The sequence below is a fragment of the Ursus arctos genome, unplaced genomic scaffold (assembly GCF_023065955.2).
Source record: "Ursus arctos isolate Adak ecotype North America unplaced genomic scaffold, UrsArc2.0 scaffold_13, whole genome shotgun sequence".
NCBI lineage: Eukaryota > Metazoa > Chordata > Mammalia > Carnivora > Ursidae > Ursus > Ursus arctos.
The window spans coordinates 67,588,459-67,609,805 of NW_026622797.1; the positions used below are offsets into that span (position 1 = coordinate 67,588,459).

General features: G+C 41.3%; 1 protein-coding gene across 1 annotated transcript in view; it reads left to right on the top strand.

The window, feature by feature from the left end:
• The first annotated feature begins 10,944 nt into the window (after positions 1-10,944).
• RNGTT (RNA guanylyltransferase and 5'-phosphatase) overlaps positions 10,945-21,347 on the top strand; it is a 316,627-nt gene continuing 306,224 nt past the window's right edge. Inside the window, exon 1 of the mRNA XM_057311201.1 lies at positions 10,945-10,968. The gene's annotated coding sequence lies outside the window, so the exon portion shown is untranslated. The remainder of the gene's footprint in view (positions 10,969-21,347) is intronic.

Here is a 21,347-nt window from a genome sequence, read left to right on the forward strand (position 1 = left end):
ATTGTCCAGGTCCCAGGAAAGCTGTGGCCTGTTCTATTAAAGTCACCCTCCCTACTAGGCAGTCAGGAAATGGTCTCTAGCACTAGCATGCCTGGTATCTGAGAGCCCCCCAGCCCCCATCACGCCTGACTCACCATAGGGACACATCTCCTATGCCCAGTATTCGTAGCTCAGAACACCGGGTCTAGAGCCTAGCCTTGACCTCTGGCTGATGGGCTGTCAAAACTGCTCCGCCAACCCTTGGTTGGTTCGAATCCTCAGCAGGCCCTTTCCCCTGAAACTGGACTGGATTTGTAATAATCTTCCTCATGCTTCAGGCTCTCTTGATTCAAAACCTTGTAGAGTTCCTAACAAATGAGAGAAACAGGATTCCTGGCTCCAACTCATCTCCTCCCTTCTGCAGGCAGAGAACCTTGCTGGACTTGTGTTAAGCTTGATGGTCTTCAGTCATCCCCGTTGCCCTTTCCGACTGCTCTAGCCAATGACTCTGCCAGGTTCCAGATGTTACTGTCTCTTCCCATCCTAAGCCCAGGGACTTCCCAACCTGATACACAACTGAGATTTTGCTATTTATTTATTTACTCACTCACTCATTTTTGCTCTTTACACACACACACACACACACACACACACACACACACACACACATACTTTTTCTGGAGGAAGTTTAAATGAAGGGAAACAACCATTGCCTCTCATAACCTACCCCACAGTACAATTTTCAACAGACAAATTATGTGGTGGGAATGTAAAATGGTGGTGTTGTTTTGAAAAAAACAAAACAAAACAAAACACTATGTCACTTTCTCACAATGTTAAACATAAGGTTGTCATATGACCCAGCGATCTCTTTCCTAGGTACATACCCAAGGGAGACAAAAACATCTGGCCACACAAAGACTTGTACATGAATGTTCACAGCAGCATTAGTTATAGCAGCCAAAAGGTAGAAATAATCTAAAGATCTATTAACTGGTGAATGAATAAAAAATGTGGTATATCCATATAATAAAACATTATATAAAAAGGAACGGAGTGCTGATATACATTACGACATACATGAACCTTAAAAACATTATGCTAAGTGAATGAAGCCAGTCACACACAACAAAAACTATATTGTATGAAACTTTTTGTATGAAATGTCTGGGAAAAGGAAATCTATAGAGATAGAAAGCAGACATGTGGTTTCCTAGGGTTGGGGTGATAGACATTTCTTTTTGGGGTGATGAAAATGTTCCAAAATTACATGGTGGTGATTTTTGCACACCTCCATGAATATATTTAAAAAAACTGAATTGCAGAGTTTATTTTTTAATTATTTTTTGAAGTAAGCTCGACGCCCCACGTGGAGCTTGAACTCATGACCCTGAGATCCAGTGTCCCACGCTCTACCGACTGAGCCAGTCAGGCACCCCAAGATATATATACACTTCTTCATTTTAAAAGTACTGTCAAATTGTTGCTGAGATGGCCATCGCCGTTTTTACTCCCTCTGGCAGTGAATGAGACTATCCGTTTTCCTAAGCCTTAACATAAATAAGGTGTATATTTGATATAATGCTTGATATAACAAATGTTAAACTTTTGCCAAGCAAATCGGTGTAAAGTGGATTCTTATTTCCACAATTACTAAAGAAATTGAGCATCTAGTTTTAGGATTGTCTTTTCACATTCTTCTCACTTTTTTTCTATTGGAGTGTTTGCCTTTTTATTTTATGTGTTTGTTTGTTTGTTTAATTATAGTTTCTGTAGGCCCCACACCCAATGTGGGGCTTGAACTCATGGCCCTGAGATTAATTGTCGCATGCTCTACTGACTGAACCAGTCAGGCTCCCTAGCCTTTTATTTTTGATCTTTAGTAGTTCTTCATATGCATTATATATGATAAATACCTATGTAAATATCTATATACATATCTATCTATATATGCAAATATTTCCTATCTAGTCATTACTTCATGTTTTTTGCTTTCTGTATTTTACTTGAAGGCTTTCTGTCCTGCCAAGATTGTAAATATATGATCTTGGTATGAGATAGGGAACTAATTTTATTCTGTTTTCCAAATGACTAGACAATTGTTCCAATACTATTTATTGAATACTCTATCTTTTCTCTGCTGTTTTAAAACACCATTTTTTTCATATACTAAATTCTCATTTCAAAGGCAATTCTTACGCTTGTTTGCAGAAGTGAATCTGAAACCAGTGGACACAGGAAGTCCATGTGAGGAGAAGGAGACTAGCTCTCTGAACTGTCTGGCCGTGGGAGTTTCCAGCAAGGGAAGCGTGGGGAGTTTCCAAAGCTAGCCCTGGACTTTTTATCATTAGGCAAATAAATTGGAAGCTGAATACTCCACATCCTAATAATATTAATTAACAATTGTTTATGTCATTTTAGCTCTTTCTTTCCAGAATCTATAAAACAAATCTATAAAACAAAACCACTTTGGTGCAGAAGGTGGTCAGGATATTTGTCTTCCAGCTCCTTCCTTGGGATACCCATAAGACTGTCTATGGCCCTGAACTCAATGTCACTGCTCGTCTTTCCTTCTGGATTCTGGTAACCTCTTTCCACTGGTCCTTTGCATCTCTGCTGCTATTAGTCCTGGGTCCTTGCAGGATCTTTACGCCTCTCCTACACCTTTGTCCATAGTTCAGAGTATGCTGGTAAATGGCTGGGGGACGAGGGAAAGAACCTCAGTTTGTAGTTTTGCCAATTGCTTAGTGTGAATATTCCCATCGTGGCCCATTTTATTTTTTAAAAATTTTAAAGATTTATTTATTTATTTGAGAAAGAGAGAGGGAGAGACAGAGTGAGCGAGCACACAAGCAGGAGAAGCAAAGGAAGAGGGAGAGAATCTCAAGTTGGCTCCATGCTCAGCTCAGAGACCCTGGTGGGACTCGATTTCATGACTCTGAGATCATGACCTGAGTCATGGCCCATTTTAAGCTACCAGTGTGAAATCACTGAACACAGAGTTAGGAGGAAATGGCAAGAATCAGCTTTTGTAAATAAAATGTGTAAATAAATTATTTTTTAATTAATCCTAAGTTGATTCCTACTGGCCCCAGACTGATGCTGACACCATCCTGGAACGTTGGCTGATTCTTCACTCAGAGAGTGAAAGGAACTCCCTTTTCTCTGAGACTTTAATCTGGGAGGATGTATGCCTAGAGCTCCAGAAGCTGTCTGAAAGTAAAGACAAGCAAGAGGAAGGCAGTTAAGAGGTGGAGGTAGATGAATTGCTGGTGATACCATTTGAAGCCCTGGGTACGGCCATATTTAAATTCAACTGTGCTCTGGCCTTTTCAGGAACATGAACTAGCACATTCTCTCCCCCTTTCTTTTTTTTGTTTTTGTTTTTGTCCATTTCTTCGTTTTTGCACGGAAGTTCAGCACATGAAAGCCCCACATTCTTCTCAATTTGTGATTCTATTCTCAGGCATTAGGCACCATTAATAGGAAAAGTAGATTTGAAAAGATTCACAGTTTCCAGGTTCCAGTGTTCAGATTTACACAGCAGTTTCTTTCAAATTACACTTAGGGGAATAAATCAGTGACAATTTGGCAATCTTGCAAAGTACAGAGCCTTCCAATTCTAAGGGATTTTGCTGGTGAGTCATTAAGTTAAAAAAAGAAATCCGTATCGGTAATAAATCTTTGGAGAAGTTCTCTATGTTCTTTTCAAAATTGATTGTTTCTCGGCGGCTGCTTCAACTACCGTTATCAGAGGATTGGATTTCTGCTGTAATATAAAAGGATGCTTTCTGAGAACTTGCTCCCAGCCTTATTAAGAACAAAAGTTGACATAGGAGATGTATCGCAGAGGGTACTTCCAGAAAACCAGAACTTTCAATAAATTTGTTCTATGTTATTTTCATTGCTTAGTGTTATAGATCATAAACATTTGCCAGATTGGGAACTTTTGGTTGTGGTACTTGTGGGGCGACAGCACGTGGAGACCTAAATGTTATGCAGCTTGAGACTTACTTTACTGACATCCCAAAGCTGTGGTGACTGAGGACAAGTGAGGACTCCCCACTCCATCCTCTCCCACCAGTGCTCCTCACTCAACCTCCACATAAACGTGCCAAGACCAGATAGTCTTCCGCTCCAACCCGGCACCTTCTCTCTTTTTCCATTTTCATTGCTCTAATTCAGGCCTTTGGACTTGTACAGGGGCCCGCTAAGTGGTTTTCCTGTGTAGCCTCAGCTTCACCCTACCTTGTTCTGATGCTGTTGCATTGCTTCTTTAGGACAGAAGCTGTGGGTTCATGGCTAATACCCAGTCGCAGCTCTTTCACCTCGTTTAGGGCACTGAGGGGGCACGTTGCTCTTCTTACGTAACACGAAAAGCAGCCCAGCGTTATTTCCAAAGCCGAACAGGTTTTTAGTCAGGGATTTTCAGATGTTAAAATCTAAAGGCCTACTCCTCCTTTCTGAGAAGGGGAGTGCCTTACTGAAGGACAATTTACAAATGTCACTCATGGGCTGTTAATGACATCTGCTTTCTTCAAGAAGGAAATTCCATGGTCCTGTGCTGGATTCAGAGCAAGTCAGGCCCTGCGAGGTGCTTTCCCATGGTTCCTCCAGCACAGGAACCTGACCTACTTTGGGAGATGAGGGACTGTTTCACTGGAGAAATGATATTTCTGTTGAAACCTAAATGATGAATAGGACTTTTGGAAAAAAAGGCGAGGGTGTCAGAAGGCAGTATTCCAGGCAAGGAAACACTTCCTGGGGAGGCCTCGGGGCCTTAGGCAAGCACAACAAGGGCAGGGCACTCAGGGAACTGAAAATCTCCTATGCTTGGTGTGCAGAGAGCTGGGGGAAGAGGGCTGCTTGCTGAGACTGGAAATGTGAGCAAGGGTGAGATCTTGTCCAGTCTTGCAGATGGTGTTGTGAATTTAGGATTCAGGCCAGATCTGGAGTTCAGAACGTCAAGGAGTTACTGAGTTAGAGCTTTAAGGTCAATCATCACTGCAAAATTTATGTGCATAATTTTTTTCTGTCCTTAGGGTTTCATTATACAATTAATTGACACTACAAAATAAATTAAATTTTAATTTTCATGTCAAATTAGAAGAGTGGCTTTCTTATCCAACATTTTATTAAGCACGTTTTCAGAGAAAGAGAAAAAGTTGAAGAATCACCTATATTCTACAGTTAATGTTTTATTATATTTGCTTTGTCACATATTTATCCATCTAGCCATTCTTCTTGGCATTCATCAATTCGTCTTCTCTTTTTTTTTTTTTTTAAAGATTTTATTTATTTATTTGACAGAGATAGAGACAGCCAGCGAGAGAGGGAACACAAGCAGGGGGTGTGGGAGAGGAAGAAGCAGGCTCCTAGCGGAGGAGCCTGATGTGGGGCTCGATCCCATAACGTCAGGATCATGCGCTGAGCCGAAGGCAGACGCTTAACCGCTGTGCCACCCAGGCGCCCCTCGTCTTCTCTTTTGACGTGTATCAAAGTAAGTTGCAGAAATCAGTAAACTTCATCCCTGGACACATCAGTATGCGTATCATTAACTGGAGCTTAAGGTTTGTTTAGGTTTTCTTTTTTGTGTGTGTTAAAAGTCACATACAAGGAAGCGCAAACTTCCTAAGTGTTCTGTTTGATGAGTTTTGAGATATATATATAAATATATATACACACACACATATATAATTTATCTTTTTATATATATTAATTCGATTTATTTTATATATGTATACATAAATTTGATTTATTATTTTATATATATATAAATTCGAAGTTTCAAAAAAGATGTAACTTTTATCAAAAATTATCATCATGTACTTTGTAAGGTTCTTACATTATACATGAAATGGTATAATATCAACTCTAGGTAGACTGTGATGAATTAAGGATGCATTTTGTAATCTTTAGCAAGCCCTTTAAAAATAATAGAAAAAAGCCAATAGAGGAGGTAGGCTGGAATACAAAAATACTCAATCCAAAAGAAGACCAAAAAGGAGGAATAAAGAAGAGAGGGGACAAATAAAAAACAGATAGCAAGGGGTAGACTTAAATCCACCTGTAACACAATTATACCAAATATAAGCAGAATGAACAGTCCAATTAAAAGACAGCAATTGTTTGCATGGAAAAAAAAGCAAGACCCAACTATATACTGTTTACAGGAGATGCACTTAAATATAAACACACAGTTTGAAAATTAAAAACATCTATACCGTGCAAACTTAAGCATCAGAAAGCTAATATTTCTATATATCAGAGAAAGTAGATTTGAAGAAAAAGAGTATTTCCAGGGTTAAAAAATGATATTGTGATGATAAAAAAGGGCAATTGATCAAGAAGATGCAAAATTCCTAGGTGTGTGTGTACCTACCAACAAAACTTTAAAGTATGTAAAAGCAAAAATTGACAAGAAAGAAATAGATCAACACGCATACTTGGAGACTTTAGTACTCCTTTATCACTATGTGACAGAATAAATGACAAAGTATCAATAAGCATACAGAAGATTTCAGTGGCATTCTCCCTAACTTGACCTGACATATTTAGATGATTCGACAACTGTAGAGTGCGCATTCTTTACTAGTGCACATTGGACATTCACCAAGATACATCTTATGTTACTGGGCTATACATAAAACTAAGAAATAATACCATTTACAAGAAAATCAAAACATAAAATACTAAGGAGTAAATAAATTCAACAAAAAATGTGCAAAACCGATGCAATGAAAACTACAAAATATTATAGAGAGAAATTAAATATCTAAATAAACGAAGTGGTAAATTGTTCATGGATTGGAAGCCTCCAGATTATTATTATGTCTACCCTCCATAAATTGATGTCTGGAGTTACGGCCATCCAGTCAAAACTCCAGGGGGATTATTTTAAAAGAATTTACAAGCTGGCTGTAAAGTTTATGTGAAATTGCGAAGGATATAGAATAGCCAAAATGATCTTGAAAAAGGACAATGTTGGAGGACTTCACTGCTTGATTTCAAGAATTACTAAGAAGCTCCACAGTCATCAAGACAGTGTAATATTTGTGTAAATAGATCAATGGAACACAATAGAATCCAGAAATAGACTCACACATATACAATTAATTGATTTTCAACAAAGGTGCCAGGGAAATTCAATGGGGAAAATGACAGTCATGTCAACAAATGTGACTGGAACAACGAGGTATCTCTATGAAAAAATTGTCCTTGTATATTATATTTGTAGTATATATTTATGACAAATTACAGTTTTGAGTCTATGTTATCCATGCCCTGGGAAATAAATTATGCACGCAACTGCTCTATGAGCACTCTCAAACCTCAGGAGTCGTATTTATTAAGTAAAGCTTATTAAAGGGCTGTGATTGCATTGAGGCCATGAGGGCATCATTTAGAAAATAATTTGAATCATTAAATAATATTTTATTTTCTGGGGGATATAAAATGACCTTCTATTTTTAGAGTGGCTTTTGTCTCTCCCTTTACATCCATAGCAGGAGAAATTTCTATTTTCACTTATTTTTTATTTATTTATTTGAGAGAGAGAGAGAGAGAGCATGAGTAGGAGGGGAGGGGCAAAAGGGGAGGGAGAAGCAGGCTCCCCACTGAGCAAGGAGCCCATGGGACTCCATCCTAGGACCCCGGGATCATGACCTGAGCCGAAGGCAGCCGCTTAACCGATTGAGCCACCCAGGTGCCCTCTATTTTCATTTATGACCAGTGAGAATGTATTGACTAGGCTCCTACCCGGTGATGGAGAGGCAGGTGCTCCAACCTTGCAGAAGTGAAATCCCACGACCCAAAAGCTGTACGGCTTGAAAGAGTTGATAGATCTATTATTGATTTGTTTCTAAGGCTTCTTTTATTTTTACTTATTTATTTTTTTAGAGAGAGGGAGGGGCAGAGGGAGCAGGACAGAGATCATCTTAAGCAGAGAGAATCTTAAACAGGCCATGCCCAGCACCAAGCTGGACACAGCCTCAGTCTCATGACCCAGAGATCACGACCTGAGCCGAGATCAAGAGTCAGACCCTTAACCGCTGAACCGACTGAGCCACCCAGGCGCCCTCTAAAGCATCCGTTAGGTACTGGGAGAGTCAAGTTCGCTGTGTGTTCTTCATGTAGATAGAGACGGGCAGAGGTTAGTCAAAACAGAAGTTCTTGCCCTAATAAAATGAGATGTAAATGTAATTAGATTTTGAGAAGTTTTTCCTACTCCAGGCGGGGTTTTGAGAGGGGTTTCTCTAGGACAAAAGATCGGGCTGCGGCTGTACGTCTGTATGTGTAGTTCTAACTCCCAGATCCAGGAGGCTCTGTAATTGGGGAAGGCTTGATATCCTCCAAGGAGGCTTGATATTCTCCAAGGGGTTCCTGTACCCAAAAGGGCCTATTGATTCTAGAGAGTCAAGCTGCAGCTGGAGGAGGAGTAGTACAGATTCCTTCTTATCATATAATCAATAATCCAGGAAAGTCTCCCAAAAGCTGGAACAAAAATGCTCCCACCACAGAAGACAGCTTCTCTCTTCCATACAGTGCTAGAGACACACCCTAAACTCACTCTACTTTTTAAATTAAATTAAATTAAATTAAATTTAATTTAATTTAATTTAATTTATTTTTCTATCTATCTGTATAGTGTTTTCTTTTTTTTTTTAATTGACTGTGCTGGTGATAACACGTCCATTACTATAATGTTACTTGAAATGTTCAAGTTACGGGAGGGTTGATTAGATTACACTTCTGTTGAGTTAAATAACAGGCCTGGGGATACACTTTGAACACTGTCACGGCAGGTTACTTTCTGAGCCCCTGCTAATATTACAAATCATCTCTTCTGAAGGATTACTTCTGCAAGCGGGTCATCTCAATCATTTTGTGTTTATTCGTAGTTGGCTATTTATGGAGCATGTACTGAGGGCCAGGCTAAGAGCTTGACTCAGACTATCTAATGTGATCTTTATGACGTCCTCTCAAACAGATCCTTCTATTACCCCATTTTGCAATTAACTTACTTTAGAACAGAGAGTTAGGTGGTGATAGAGATGGACGTCTTACAACTACTCCATATTCCCTTACTGAGTTCAGAGGGCGACGGAAACCTGATCTTACCTCAAATCCCAGGCACCTTGCCGAAACTCCCTGTATTTTTACCATCAACAGATTGCCTGGTCTAGGCAGGAAAAACTGTCCAGGCAGGACAGGGCGAGATAATGCAAAATGCAAGAAATTGCCTTGCCTTTCGCCAATTCTTTTTTTTTTTTAAGATTTTATTTATTTATGTGACAGAGAGACAGCCAGCGAGAGAGGGAACACAGCAGGGGGAGTGTGAGAAGAAGAAGCAGGCTCCCAGCGGAGGAGCCTGATGCGGGGCTCGATTCCAGAACTCCAGGATCACGCCCTGAGCCGAAGGCAGATGCTTAACGACTGTGCTACCCAGGCGCCCCCTTGGCCAATTCCTAAGATCTAGTTAGGCAGCTGTTATCAACTTAAGATGCAAATGTAGGGGCCAAGGGCCGGCCGCCCCAAGATGGGCCGTTATGGCATGAAGATTTGAGTTAAAAAGCAATAAAAAACCCAACAGATTTAGGAAAAGCTCTTTACCTCCCCCTTCAACCGCCTAAAAAGGGTTTAGGTAGAGGAACTGCTCCAAGAAGAGAGCTATTACCATCGAGAACTACATTACGCTGTGAACCAGGTGTGCTGGACAGCGAGGAACTTGCAAGGCTTGTTTGGTCCGGGTCCTCTCTGTCCCATTGTTTCTGAGTGGCCCAGCACACCTCTGTTTACCAAACATTTACTCCTTTTCATTTTCCTGTGAATTGTGTTTTTTCCCTTCTGAAGTCCCAGACCTGTACTCCCTTCTCCTTAACCCCCAATGACGTACATACCCCATTTGTGCCTGTCTTTAGAATTTGCGTGTCTGCCTGGATTCCCCCCAGGTATACCATTAAATTTAATTTTCTCTCTTTAATCTGTCTCATGTCAATTTGGTTCTTAGTCCAGCTAGAAGGACCTTGAAGGGGACAGGATGTTTTTACTCCCTGACACACACTAGAATAATCTGTGGGACTTTAATAAACACTGGTGACAGAAATTGTGATTTAATCCTTCCAGGGTGAGGCGTGGGCATCAGGATTTTTAAAAGTCCCCAGGCGATTCTAATGTGCAGCCAAGGTTGAGAGCCACCTCGTTTGAATGAAAAATATATATAAAAAAATCAAAACTACTACAATGTACAAAATGATATGTTCTGAAATGTATTTATTCCTTACGACTTTCCACAAAGGGTATGACGTGGCTAAAAAATTATTCGATACAGAATGAATTCCACTGAGGGGCATGGAGTTCGGAGCACTTGTCAAAGAGGGCACAGATGGGGTGAGACACATGAGGTCAGTGTAGAAATAATTCAGGTATGTTTTCTTTCTCTGGTTTTGGTTTGCAGGGCAGCAGTGGCAGATTTTAGGAGAAACAGTTCTTAGAAGACAGCGATTGGTCCAGGTACTGTTTCTAGGTGGGTGATTGGGCCAAAGACTGTTTCCAGGCAGCCTATTGGTCTGGAAGCTGTTTCCAGGCTGTCTAGCCAGTAGATTGCCTTGTCTCCAAGGGTTATTCAATCTGCAGAGTGATAACAGGTCTCAGAAGCTTGTGTGCAATGATAAGTTTTTCCCCATTACAGAATCTTACTGAAGAAAATACCAGTATTTTAAGGATGACTCATACGCACGTTGTACATTTTTTGGATCCAACTTTGCCAAGGGTTATGAATTGCTTATAAGGCAGAAACTTCCTAAAGGATTTTTTTGCAAGTTGAGGAGTGGCTGGAGCCATTCCATGAGAAATTTCCAGCTGTTAAAAGGGCAGCACTAAACTACTCAATGCAGCTCAACTGTTGGACTATTTCCTGTCTTTTCTTTCTCTTTCTCAAGAGCAGATGAAGCTGTTCTCAGTTTACTATCGGGAGGAAAAACAGATAGGGTAAGAAATGATGGTGCAATAAAAGTGAAAGAGATCAGAGGAAAAGGGTAAAATCTCTATAATGCTACAATCCTAATATTTAACTGTTTTCATTTTTGCATATTGTAATTCTAACCTAAAGTCTGTATTATTTGGATGATGGTGATGTATGTATGTAAAATTTAAGGCTTAACTGTCTAACCATATATTTTTAAAGTTTTTATTTAAATTCCAGTTAGGAGGGCACTTGGGTGGCTCAGTCGGTTCCGTGTCTGCCTTTGGCTCAGGTCATGATTCCAGGGTCCTGGGATCGAGTCCCATATTGGGATCCCTGCTCAGTGAGGAGCCTGCTTCTCCTTCTGACCCTCCCCCTCTTGTGCTCTCTCTCTCTCTCACTCTCTCTCTGAAATACATAAATAAAATCTAAAAAAAATAATTCCAGTTAGGTAACATACAGTGTAATATTAGTTTCAGGTGTACAATATAGTGATTCAGCACTTCTACACAGAACCCGAAGCTCATCACAGCAGGTGCACTCCTTAATCCCCATCACCTGTTTAACCCATCCCCCTGCCCACCTCCCCTGTGGTAACCAGCAGTTTGTTCTCTACAGTTATGTCTCACCATATTTTTAAAACAGTGCTCGCAGTTTCTTTATTTTATACTGGCTTACCACGTTCCTTTGAAAGTGTGATGATGTAACTTGATTTATGAGCAAATGTCATGTTTTTAGCCTCAGAATCAATGCATATTTTTAAGTGGCACACACACACACTCTCTCTCTCTCTCTCTCTCTCTCTCTATATATATATATATATATATGTTTTATATACTTATCTCATTTCAAAAATAACAATAGTCAGCATTTATGGAGAGGCCATGTTGTGGTAAGCTCTGTTCTAGGACTTGAGATATGGTTGGGAAGAAAACAGACAAAATCCTCTTTCTCTAGTAGGAAAAATATGTAATAAGAACGCTGGATGACACTCAATGCTTCTGGGCTCTTTGTGCTTCACACATACTAACTCATTTCACTCTCTTAACAATCCTGGGAAATAGGTGCTATCGTCATCTCTATTTCCTAGGAGAAGAAAGCAGTGAACAGAGAGGTTCAGTGACTTGCTGAAGGTCATTAGTTAGTGACCTTGGAGCTGGGATTTGTGGCTCCCCAGGATGCATGCTGTACTGCGATGCTGTTCTGTCTCTCCATGGTCAGCTCATTTCTACTTGTTCTACTGATGTATCAGAACTCTCCTTTCCTTCCTTCCTTCCTTTCTTTCTTTCTTTCTTTCTTTCTTTCTTTCTTTCTTTCTTTCTTTCCTTCTTTTTTAAGGTTTTAGTTTTTCATTTGAGAGAGAGAGACAGAGAGACGGAGGGAGAGGGAGAAGCAGACTCCCCGCTGAACAGGGAGCCTGACTGGGGCTGTATTCCAGGACCCTGGGATCATGACCTGAGCCAAAGGCAGACACTTAACTGAGCCACCCAGGTGCCTCAGCAAAAGTCTTTCTTTTCTCAAATATTTTAAATTTTTCCTTCAAATATTTAATATTTCTCCACAAGGTATTGGATAAGTATTATTGCCAACACTTTCCAATTACAAAGCACTCACTGTGTGCCTGGTACTTTAGTTACCCAAGGAAAATAAGGTGAAATCTTTGGTTTGGTGTACTTGAAAAGATTTTGCCTCAGAATAAAATGGCCGATAGATAATATTTATAATCTCAGTTAGAAAGTGATATAATGAAGTAGTTCCCAGCCCTCTTTCACTTTAGAATCACCTAGAGGTGTTTTAAAATAATGACACCTGGGTCCCGCTTCCGGGGATTCTGACTCAGTTGGTCTGAAGTGGGTTAAGGCATCAGTACTTAGCTAAAATGGTAATCTGGCAAAGTTATAGAATATTTAAAAGCCAGACACTTCAAATGATAGTCATTGTTAAAAGCATAGTTCGAATCAGATTGACCTGGATTAAATCCCATGCCTACCACTCATTAGCTGTGTGGTTACGGGCTATGGGTTAAGTTTTTGTGTGGGAGGAAAAATTCTCTTTGCCCCTCTTAGGGTCTGCAATTGGGCCTAACAACTAAACTGACATAAGATTGGCTCACAGGAGAGGAGAAGACAGAGTTTATCAAATTTTTGCATGTGCACGAGAGCCTTCACAAGAAAACACAGATTTGAAGAAGTGACCAGAACAGGAAACTTTTATACCTTTTGGCAAGAATACCATAAATTTGTGAAGAAATGACTTGACAAAGGAGTTTGCCGAGGGGCAGGCGGTTGTGGGGAAGTGTCTAGGAGATATAAGAGGAGGAAACCAGGAGAGGATAAGGATAAATTAGTAAGTTTGTTCAGGCCCATTTCTGTGCTGACTCCCAGTCTTCTGGTGATAAGGATGTTCTTCTCTTCCTGGTACAGGAGGGTACTTGTCTCATGGGAAATTTTATGGTTTTGTTTTTAGGTAGAAAAGGGCAGATCAGAAAGCCCTTTGTGCATCTGCTGTTTCTCAAATGCTTTCAGCTCAAAATAATCACTAGCCCTATAGTGATAGGGCAGCATAACTTGGATGGCATGTCCTGAACGCCTTCATTTCTAAATCTGAGCTTCTCTTTTCTCATCTGTAAAATGGAAATAATTATTTATCTCTTAGAATTGTTTTTGTAAGCATTAAAGAGAATATGCATGAAAATAATTTTCACAGTCCTGGCACAAAGTGTGTCTAATTAATGTTTACTTTTTTAAAAAAGATTTTATTTATTTATTTGAGAGAGAGTGACAGAGATAGTGAGAGAGGCGAGAGAGAGCATCAGCCGGGAGGATAGGGAGAAGCAGGCTCCCCACTGGGCAGGGATTGGCGCATTGGGGCGGGTGTGTGTGTGTGTGTGTGGTGTGGTTCTATTCCAGGACCCTGGGATCAGGACCTGAGCTGAAGGCAGACGCTTAATTGATTGAACCACCCCAGGCGCCCCTAGTGGTTACTTGTATCCATTCATGAATTAATTCACTCAATACTTGCTGAGCACCTACCTCGTTCTAGGCATTGTTCTAGGTGCTGAGGATATAGCATTGAGCAGAACTGACAAGGGTCTTGCCCTCAAAGCGCTACTTTGGATTTTACTTTTAGCATGAATAAAATGTGTTTAATCTCATGGTATTTCTCTTATTCTACCTTATGATAAGTCATCTGAACTTGGGATCCCATCCTTCCCTGTCCTCAGAGGGAACACTCCATCTGTTGTCCCCTCTTTTCTCTCTCCACTGGCCCTTTGTCATATTCATGGGAACTGATCATTTTTTTTTCATATTAAAAATTCTGAATTCCTGAATCAAACCCTTTGCCTTCAAGTTACCCAACAATTCCTGCCTTAGCTCCTTGCTCCTTTGGCTTCACAGGCAAGTACAGGTACTGCCTGCACTCACTGTCCCCACTCTGTCCACTTCCACTTCTAATTCACACTGCAGAATACTGTAATTGGGCTTCTGTCTCCATTAAAGTCACACCATTGTGTTTAGGGCTTTGCACATATGGTCTACACTCCCTCACCCTTGCCCCCAACTTGGCTCAGTTTAAATGTGCCTTCTTCTTAGAAGCTTTCCCCCTGATTTTTCAAGATTGGGATAGATACCCTTCTCTGTGATCCTGTGAAAGGGTGGGGAGCCCCCCCCCCCCCACCGCAGTGTGGTGCTTACACTGGTTTTTTTTCTGTATCCTATACTGGCCAAGTAAAGTCACTGAGGTCAGGACTTTGTCATGTTCATTGCCACAGTTCTCCTCCTTGGATAGTATTTGGCACACAGCAAGGTGTTAAATCATACTTTTAAATGAACCAAGGGGGAGTCTGGGTGGCTCAGTTGGTTAAGTGTCCAACTCTTGATCTTAGCTCAGGTCTTGATCTCAGGGTTGTGAGTTCAAGCCCCACACTGGACTCCATGCCGGGTGTGAAGTCTACTTAAAAAAAAAAAAAGGAATTAATACACGAGGAATTGAAGTAATAAGCTCTCCCTATTGAATAATAAGCTTTTTAGGGTTCACCAATGTGTCTTCATCTTTGTAATCTCTGGATTTCCTTACACAGTCAGTATTCAGTAGAAATTTGAATAGGATGGAGTAGACTTAAAGTATACTTTTCTGAGTGTAAAACTAAGATAACCATTCTAGAAGTGAGTCAATGACCTTTGAAGTTAGCATTCTGTAGAATCCAGACCTGGAGTTTTGAAATATGTCACCAGGAGCTTCAGATGTTCCCTAGCCATCAACCCGCCTCAATGTATCACTCATTTGCTCATTTCTCCTAATAAAGTGATCCCAAGCTTAGCCCACTTCCTTCTTTCCTCTTCCTTTATCTACAGCATGGATGCACTTCTTGCTTACAGATTCATAGGCACATTGAACCATCAGGTAGGGTAAGAAAGCAGTGTGATGTGGAGAAAGGTGCTTGCCAGTTAGAGTCAGGAGACACTGGCTGTGTTCCTGTCTGTCATAACCTTCCTGGAGACTTTGTCTCTATCTGTGATGGGGAAAATATCTTCCCTATCTAATTCACCAAGTTTTTGTAGGATCAAATGAGTTAACATAGGTGAAAAGACTTTTGTAAATTTTAAAGCACGGCACAGAGCAAAAGCAAAATCTCTCAGACAATTGATCTTCAGTACATGCCACAGTTTAATAACTCTCTAGAAAGTGGAATCTGCAAAGAGGTACGAGAGTGTTCAAGTATGGAGAGGGTATAGAAATCTAGGGGTTATTCATCTGGGAAGCAGCATGCCGGACCTGTTTCCCAGCACGGGATTAGGTAAAGATTACGGTTTTGCATTGCATGGGCTTCATATCAGAAAGTCTGGGGTGATTCCATCCAAGAAGGCCGGTGTGCTATCAATCAAGAATAAAAAACAATTTATCTAAAAAGGACATGATATCATATATTAGTGGCCGATAACTGAAATAGCAAAGTTTTGTCTCTCCATAAAATCCGATTGGCTTCCAATAATCTAGAAGCATAAAATAGAGGTGAACACCAAGCAACCGAGTCCCTTCAAGTAGACAGCGAGCAGTGAGCATCTCTCAGACTGCAAAGCACTGTTGCGCGTGTATGCTTTGCCCATTTCTTAGTTTGGGACATATTCTCCCTGGCAGATGTTAGTTATTAGCTTTCTATAATAGAAAGGCTCTACAGTGTGGTCCTCCCATTGGCAGCCTGAGCATCACCCGGGGAGCAGGGGGCCTGTTAGAAAAGCAGAATCTCAGCCCCACCCCAGACCTATAGAATCAGAGTCTGCATTTTAACAAGAACCCGGGGACTGAGCGCATTTAAGTTTAAGGCACCCTGCCTTAAGGACCATGTAATCATTTTTCAGATGGAAAAACAAGCGAACGCAAAAAGCCAGGTATTTAAGGGTGATTTCCCTTCCTCCTCGAGGCAGAGCTCCGTTGAGAAACAAAGGTTTCCTGACTGCTGGCAGGTTCTAGCGTCACACACCACCTCACAGCCTGGTTCTTGGGCCTTTTGGCTGTGAGGCTTTGGGCAAGTCACTGAACTTCTCTGAGTCTGTTCCTTCATCTATCAGATGGAGACGATAGCAATGTCTACCTCACAGAGCAGTGAGGATTCACTCAAATTGGAAAATCTCTGAACGCTTTGGGCAAGGTAAAGCACAATTCACATGTGAAGTTGTATTATTTGCAAAGGGAAGGCGGACAATGTTCTGCGTAAAGTAGCGTAAGTCTTTTACCGCGCACAGAAGCGGATCGCTGTTTGTATCTCTGAAAACCATCGTGACTTGGCAGTAACGTTTAGAAAGCAGTTTCTTGTTTTCCTTTTGAACTTTCATATTTTCCACTGAAGGAAGTTATATAAACTGCACAGCAGAGACACTCTGCTGGTCGCTGTTATTTAATCATCGTGTAGGTTAGACTGACCTCTGTTATTATGAACATGGTGAACCAGGGCCACATTCAACCTTGGGAGCAGGCACGCACATACGTAAAAGAACCTGACTCACTGACCTACTTTCTCCGTCCGCAAAAACAGTAGACTGGACTACTTAGTTTTTTGCTCCATCTAGTGGCCGTGCATGGTTCAATTTTGGGTTGTAGAGAAATCTTTGGAAATTCTGGTTCCATGCTTTAACTCAAATGCATCCAACTTCTCGTCATTCGGAAGAAATGATCCAATATACACATTTTTAATGCTCTTTGTTATATTTGAAACAATGGGCTTAAGATTCTTGGCACTGGCCAGAAAGTTGGAAGCCTTCCTAATTAGAACAGGAAGACTGGAGTCATCTTTGAAGCTTCCCTCATGAGATATGTCCATTCTGTCATCAAACCCTAAACATTTAGTTCCTTAAAATTAAATAAGTACATCCAGCCACATGTACTTATTTAACTCTTCCTGTGGGAAAGTCTGCTTAGTGAAGGAAGGTACTGGATATTCCTCCAGACTCTAGATTTTGGGTTCTGGGGGCCCTGCTCCCTTGTTGTGCCTGGGAGAGGAATGGCTAGAGGTGCACCCAGAGAGGAAAGGCCTGAGCAGTGGGGTTTCCAGTCTCACAAAAGGGACGCCCTTTCCCCCACAGAGCGGCCATCAATCAGTAGAGAGCTGAAGGAGCCATTCCCAGGGTTGAGGGTCGGTGCAAGCTATGTGAACAGATGGTCAGTGACAAGAGGCCATCCTCACCTGGGGATGTGTTGTCTGAGCCCACAGAGCCAAGATGTAATTCATGTCATAGAAGTGGGGGAACCCCATGAATGACAGAGCTACAATTTCCTACTGAAGAGGAGCTCTTTGGCAGAAGGATTATTTTGAGCTGGTTATTTTCGAGAAATAGTAGATACAGGAGAAATTCTGAAAACAGAGTAGAAGTTACCGTTCTGTAAGGGAAATTTACCATGTAGAGAGGAAAGGAAGTCCCCGTTCGTGAGCATGTCTCCCTCTGGACCCAGGAAGAGAAAGATGACTCTAAAATCACAAGAGACTTATTAACAGAGAAGACAGACACTTAAATCTGCATAACAAAGCTTACCTTTTACTAGGCTTTCCCTGGTCATCTCACCTAACAACACATCCCCCTCAATCCCCAACATCTTTATTTTGTCTTTACCTGAAGACGGTATTTAAGGTGGGGGATTGGGCGTCCAGTGGGGAGGGTGTTACTCAGCTTCCCCAAGTATCTCCCAACTATACCTGAGGCATACATGTTAATAAGCTTTTCCTCTTGTTAATCTGTCTCTTATTATGGGAGATATTGACCTAAAACTCAGAAGAGTAGAGGAAACATTATTTTTCCTCCCCTACACTACCTACTTAGCAGGAAGGGATTCCGAATAAGAGTAAGCTGATCTACAGAAGATAAGGATGTGTTATCCTTGCACACAGGTCTCTCTGTGTAGGAGCCTGTTCCGGTTGGGCATATATTTGCACCCCTGGAACTGGAGTCATTTCATGTTGAGTCCTTGCTGGGGAATTGGTGCTAAATGAATTAAACAAGGAGGCCATTGGGTTGAGGTGTCTCTCAAGCCATGGCGGGCTGCATGAGCAAACCCAAATCTAAGCCTTTGTAAATGCCTCCTGGTTATGAAACCAAAATGCTAAGGACCACTGATCACAAAGAGCCAACTAGGCTTTAAGCTATAGCCAGTAAAATAATTTATTTTCTTTGCTTCTACACATTCTCTGTATAAGTCTTTCCTCTTGCTCCTGTCCCCATAGTGCCTCAAACCATTTCCCGTTTGGGAAGCCTCAATTCAAAATGACTTTTTGCTCAAATAAACTCTTAACATTTTTAATATGCCTCAGTTTATCTTTTAACAACGTGCAGACATGAATTTGGGCTTTAGAAGTCTCAGATCACTGGGGGACTACGTGGAGGCTCCGAGGAGACCAGGTGGGAAAGCATCCCAATAAGGGTTTTAAACTCTTCAAGCAGGTTCAGTGCTGTTGGAAAGCGGGAAGAGAGGGTAATTTTGAGTTTGCTTCTATATTTCATTCCCTGCAGCTGCAAGCAGTATACAAAACATGGGAGGGACATGGAAGGTGATAGAGAAAGATAAATACCATATGATTTCACTCATATGTGGAATTTAAGAAACAAAACAGATGAACATATGGGAAAGGGGGAAAAAGAGGGAAGCAAACCATAAGAGACTCTTAACTTTGGAGAATAAATTGAGGGTTGAAGGAGGGAGGTGGGTGTGGGATGGGCTAGAGGGTTGATGGATATTAAGGAGGGCACGTGTTATGATGAGCACTGGGTATGTAAGTCATGAACCACTGAGTTCTACTCCTGAAACCAATATTACACTGTGTCTTAACTAATTAGAATTTAAATACAAATTTGAAAAAGAGTAAAAGTGCTTGGGAAAAGTTGTCTGCTTTTATACTAAGGTTAGGGACTTTGGTCCAGAGGACACTGGCTCCAGAAAGCATGGGTTAGAACAGAGCAAATCCAGGTTTTGGGGTGTCCTTGTATTAGTTTCCTAGAGCTGTTATAAAAAAGTACCCCAAACCAAGTGGCTTAAAACAACAAATGTATCGTCTTACAGTTGGAGGTTAGAAGTCCAAAATCAAGTTGTAGACAGGGTCATGCCCTCTCTGACAGCCCCAGAGGAGAATTTTCCTTGCTTCTTCTAGCATCTGGTATCTGCTGGCAATTCTTGGTCTTCCTTGACTTATGGACACATCCCTCTTCTCAGTGTGTCTTCACATCATCTTTCTTCTGTGCAAGCCTGTCTTTATGTCCAGATTTCCTCTTATCATAAGACACCAATCATACTGAATTAGGGCCCACCGTAATGTCCAAATTTTAACTTGATTACCTCTGTAAAGATCCTATTTCCAAATAAGGTCTAATTCTGAGGTACTAAGGGTTTGGATTTCAACATATCTCTGTTTGCCCACAATTAAACTAACAGGCCTGAATTTATACAACTTGAGTGGGTCCTCTTTAATATTAAAAATATAGGGGCACCTGGCTGGCTCAGTCGATAGAGCATGCAACTCTTGATCTTGGGGTTGTGAGTTCAAGCCCCACATTTGGTGTAGAGATTACTTAAAACTAAAAATCTTAAAAAAAAAAAGATTAAAAATTCAAAAGTTACAAATACCTTGTTAGGCCTTGAAAGGAGCTTGTGAGAATAAGAAGTTTCACAGTACATCTTCTTTTGGTTTACAAATTAGAGTAGCTGTTGGCGGGTATGAATTTGACTGTGAAGAAGTCACTTCGCGCCCACACGGAACTCATATGAACTTACCTGTACCCGTGCAGGCATGCAAGAAAGAGAGAGATGGACTATGTGTTGTTCTGCTTCCTGAACCCCTGCCCTGGAGGAAGATGTGAAGCTCAGAGGGGAGAATCTGGCTGTGCAAAGTGAGAGTCTGTTGTGCGAAAGTTAATGTCTTGTACGTGACCCTAAAGGCCCGTCAGTGACTCCATTTGGCGCTCGAACGAAGAAGCGGCAATGGAGGAGAGTTTGGAATTTGTCTTCTTTTGCCCCACACCCTGCGTTTAGAACCCAAACCTCTATGTGAGATGGGACTCATGTTCCTCCTTGGCGCAAGCTTAACCCAACATGATCCCTTTCTGAACTTCTCTTATGTATCGTAGCTGGTAAAGTACAAGCAGGAGGTGGAAGCGGTGGGTCACCAGAATGAGAAAGAGAGGCAGGCACAGGTGACACCAGCTTAGTTCCCGCCAGCTAGGCAAGATGGGAATTGATCAAAAAAGCGAATATTGCTTGCTGCCATTTTGCCACCTTCTGGGAGGCCAGATAGGAGCATCCTTCCACACACGCTGGTGTGCTGGCTGTCAGAATGAACGGATTCGGCCCTTGGTCAGCCATTGATGGAGAAACGTGGAGCAGGAGACTGAACTCCGTCGCAAGGCTTGAGGGGGCACTGTTCAGTCTCTGAGGGGTGTTTTTGCAATAGTCTGATAGTTCAGTGAGACATAAACACTTGTTGCGGAAAACATTAGGAATAAAATCTCCTGCCAACCCAGAAAATCCTCTCCACAAATGTAGAAAAGAAAGAACACAATTTTATTACTGGATACACATTAAACCAGACTGCAATTAGTTTCACAGGCAATCCTTTAATGAGACTGCAAAAAGAGAAAACCAAATCTCACCCTCTTCTACAGACAAGCACATATATTACATAGATCACGGGTTCCCAAGACAAATGATAACCAGTGGTCACGTAAGGAGGACTTGGCAGTACCATTTGTTATACGTTCTTTCTTAGTTCTTCCTAAATTCACTTGATAATGGGCACGGCCACTTGTGTCAGTTATTTGCCATTGTTTGAAAGAAAAATAAACTTTTCTTTTTTTAAGACTTTATTTGTTTATATTTCAGAGAGAGAGAGTGCAAGTGAGCGTGCGCACAAGCAGGGGGACTGGCA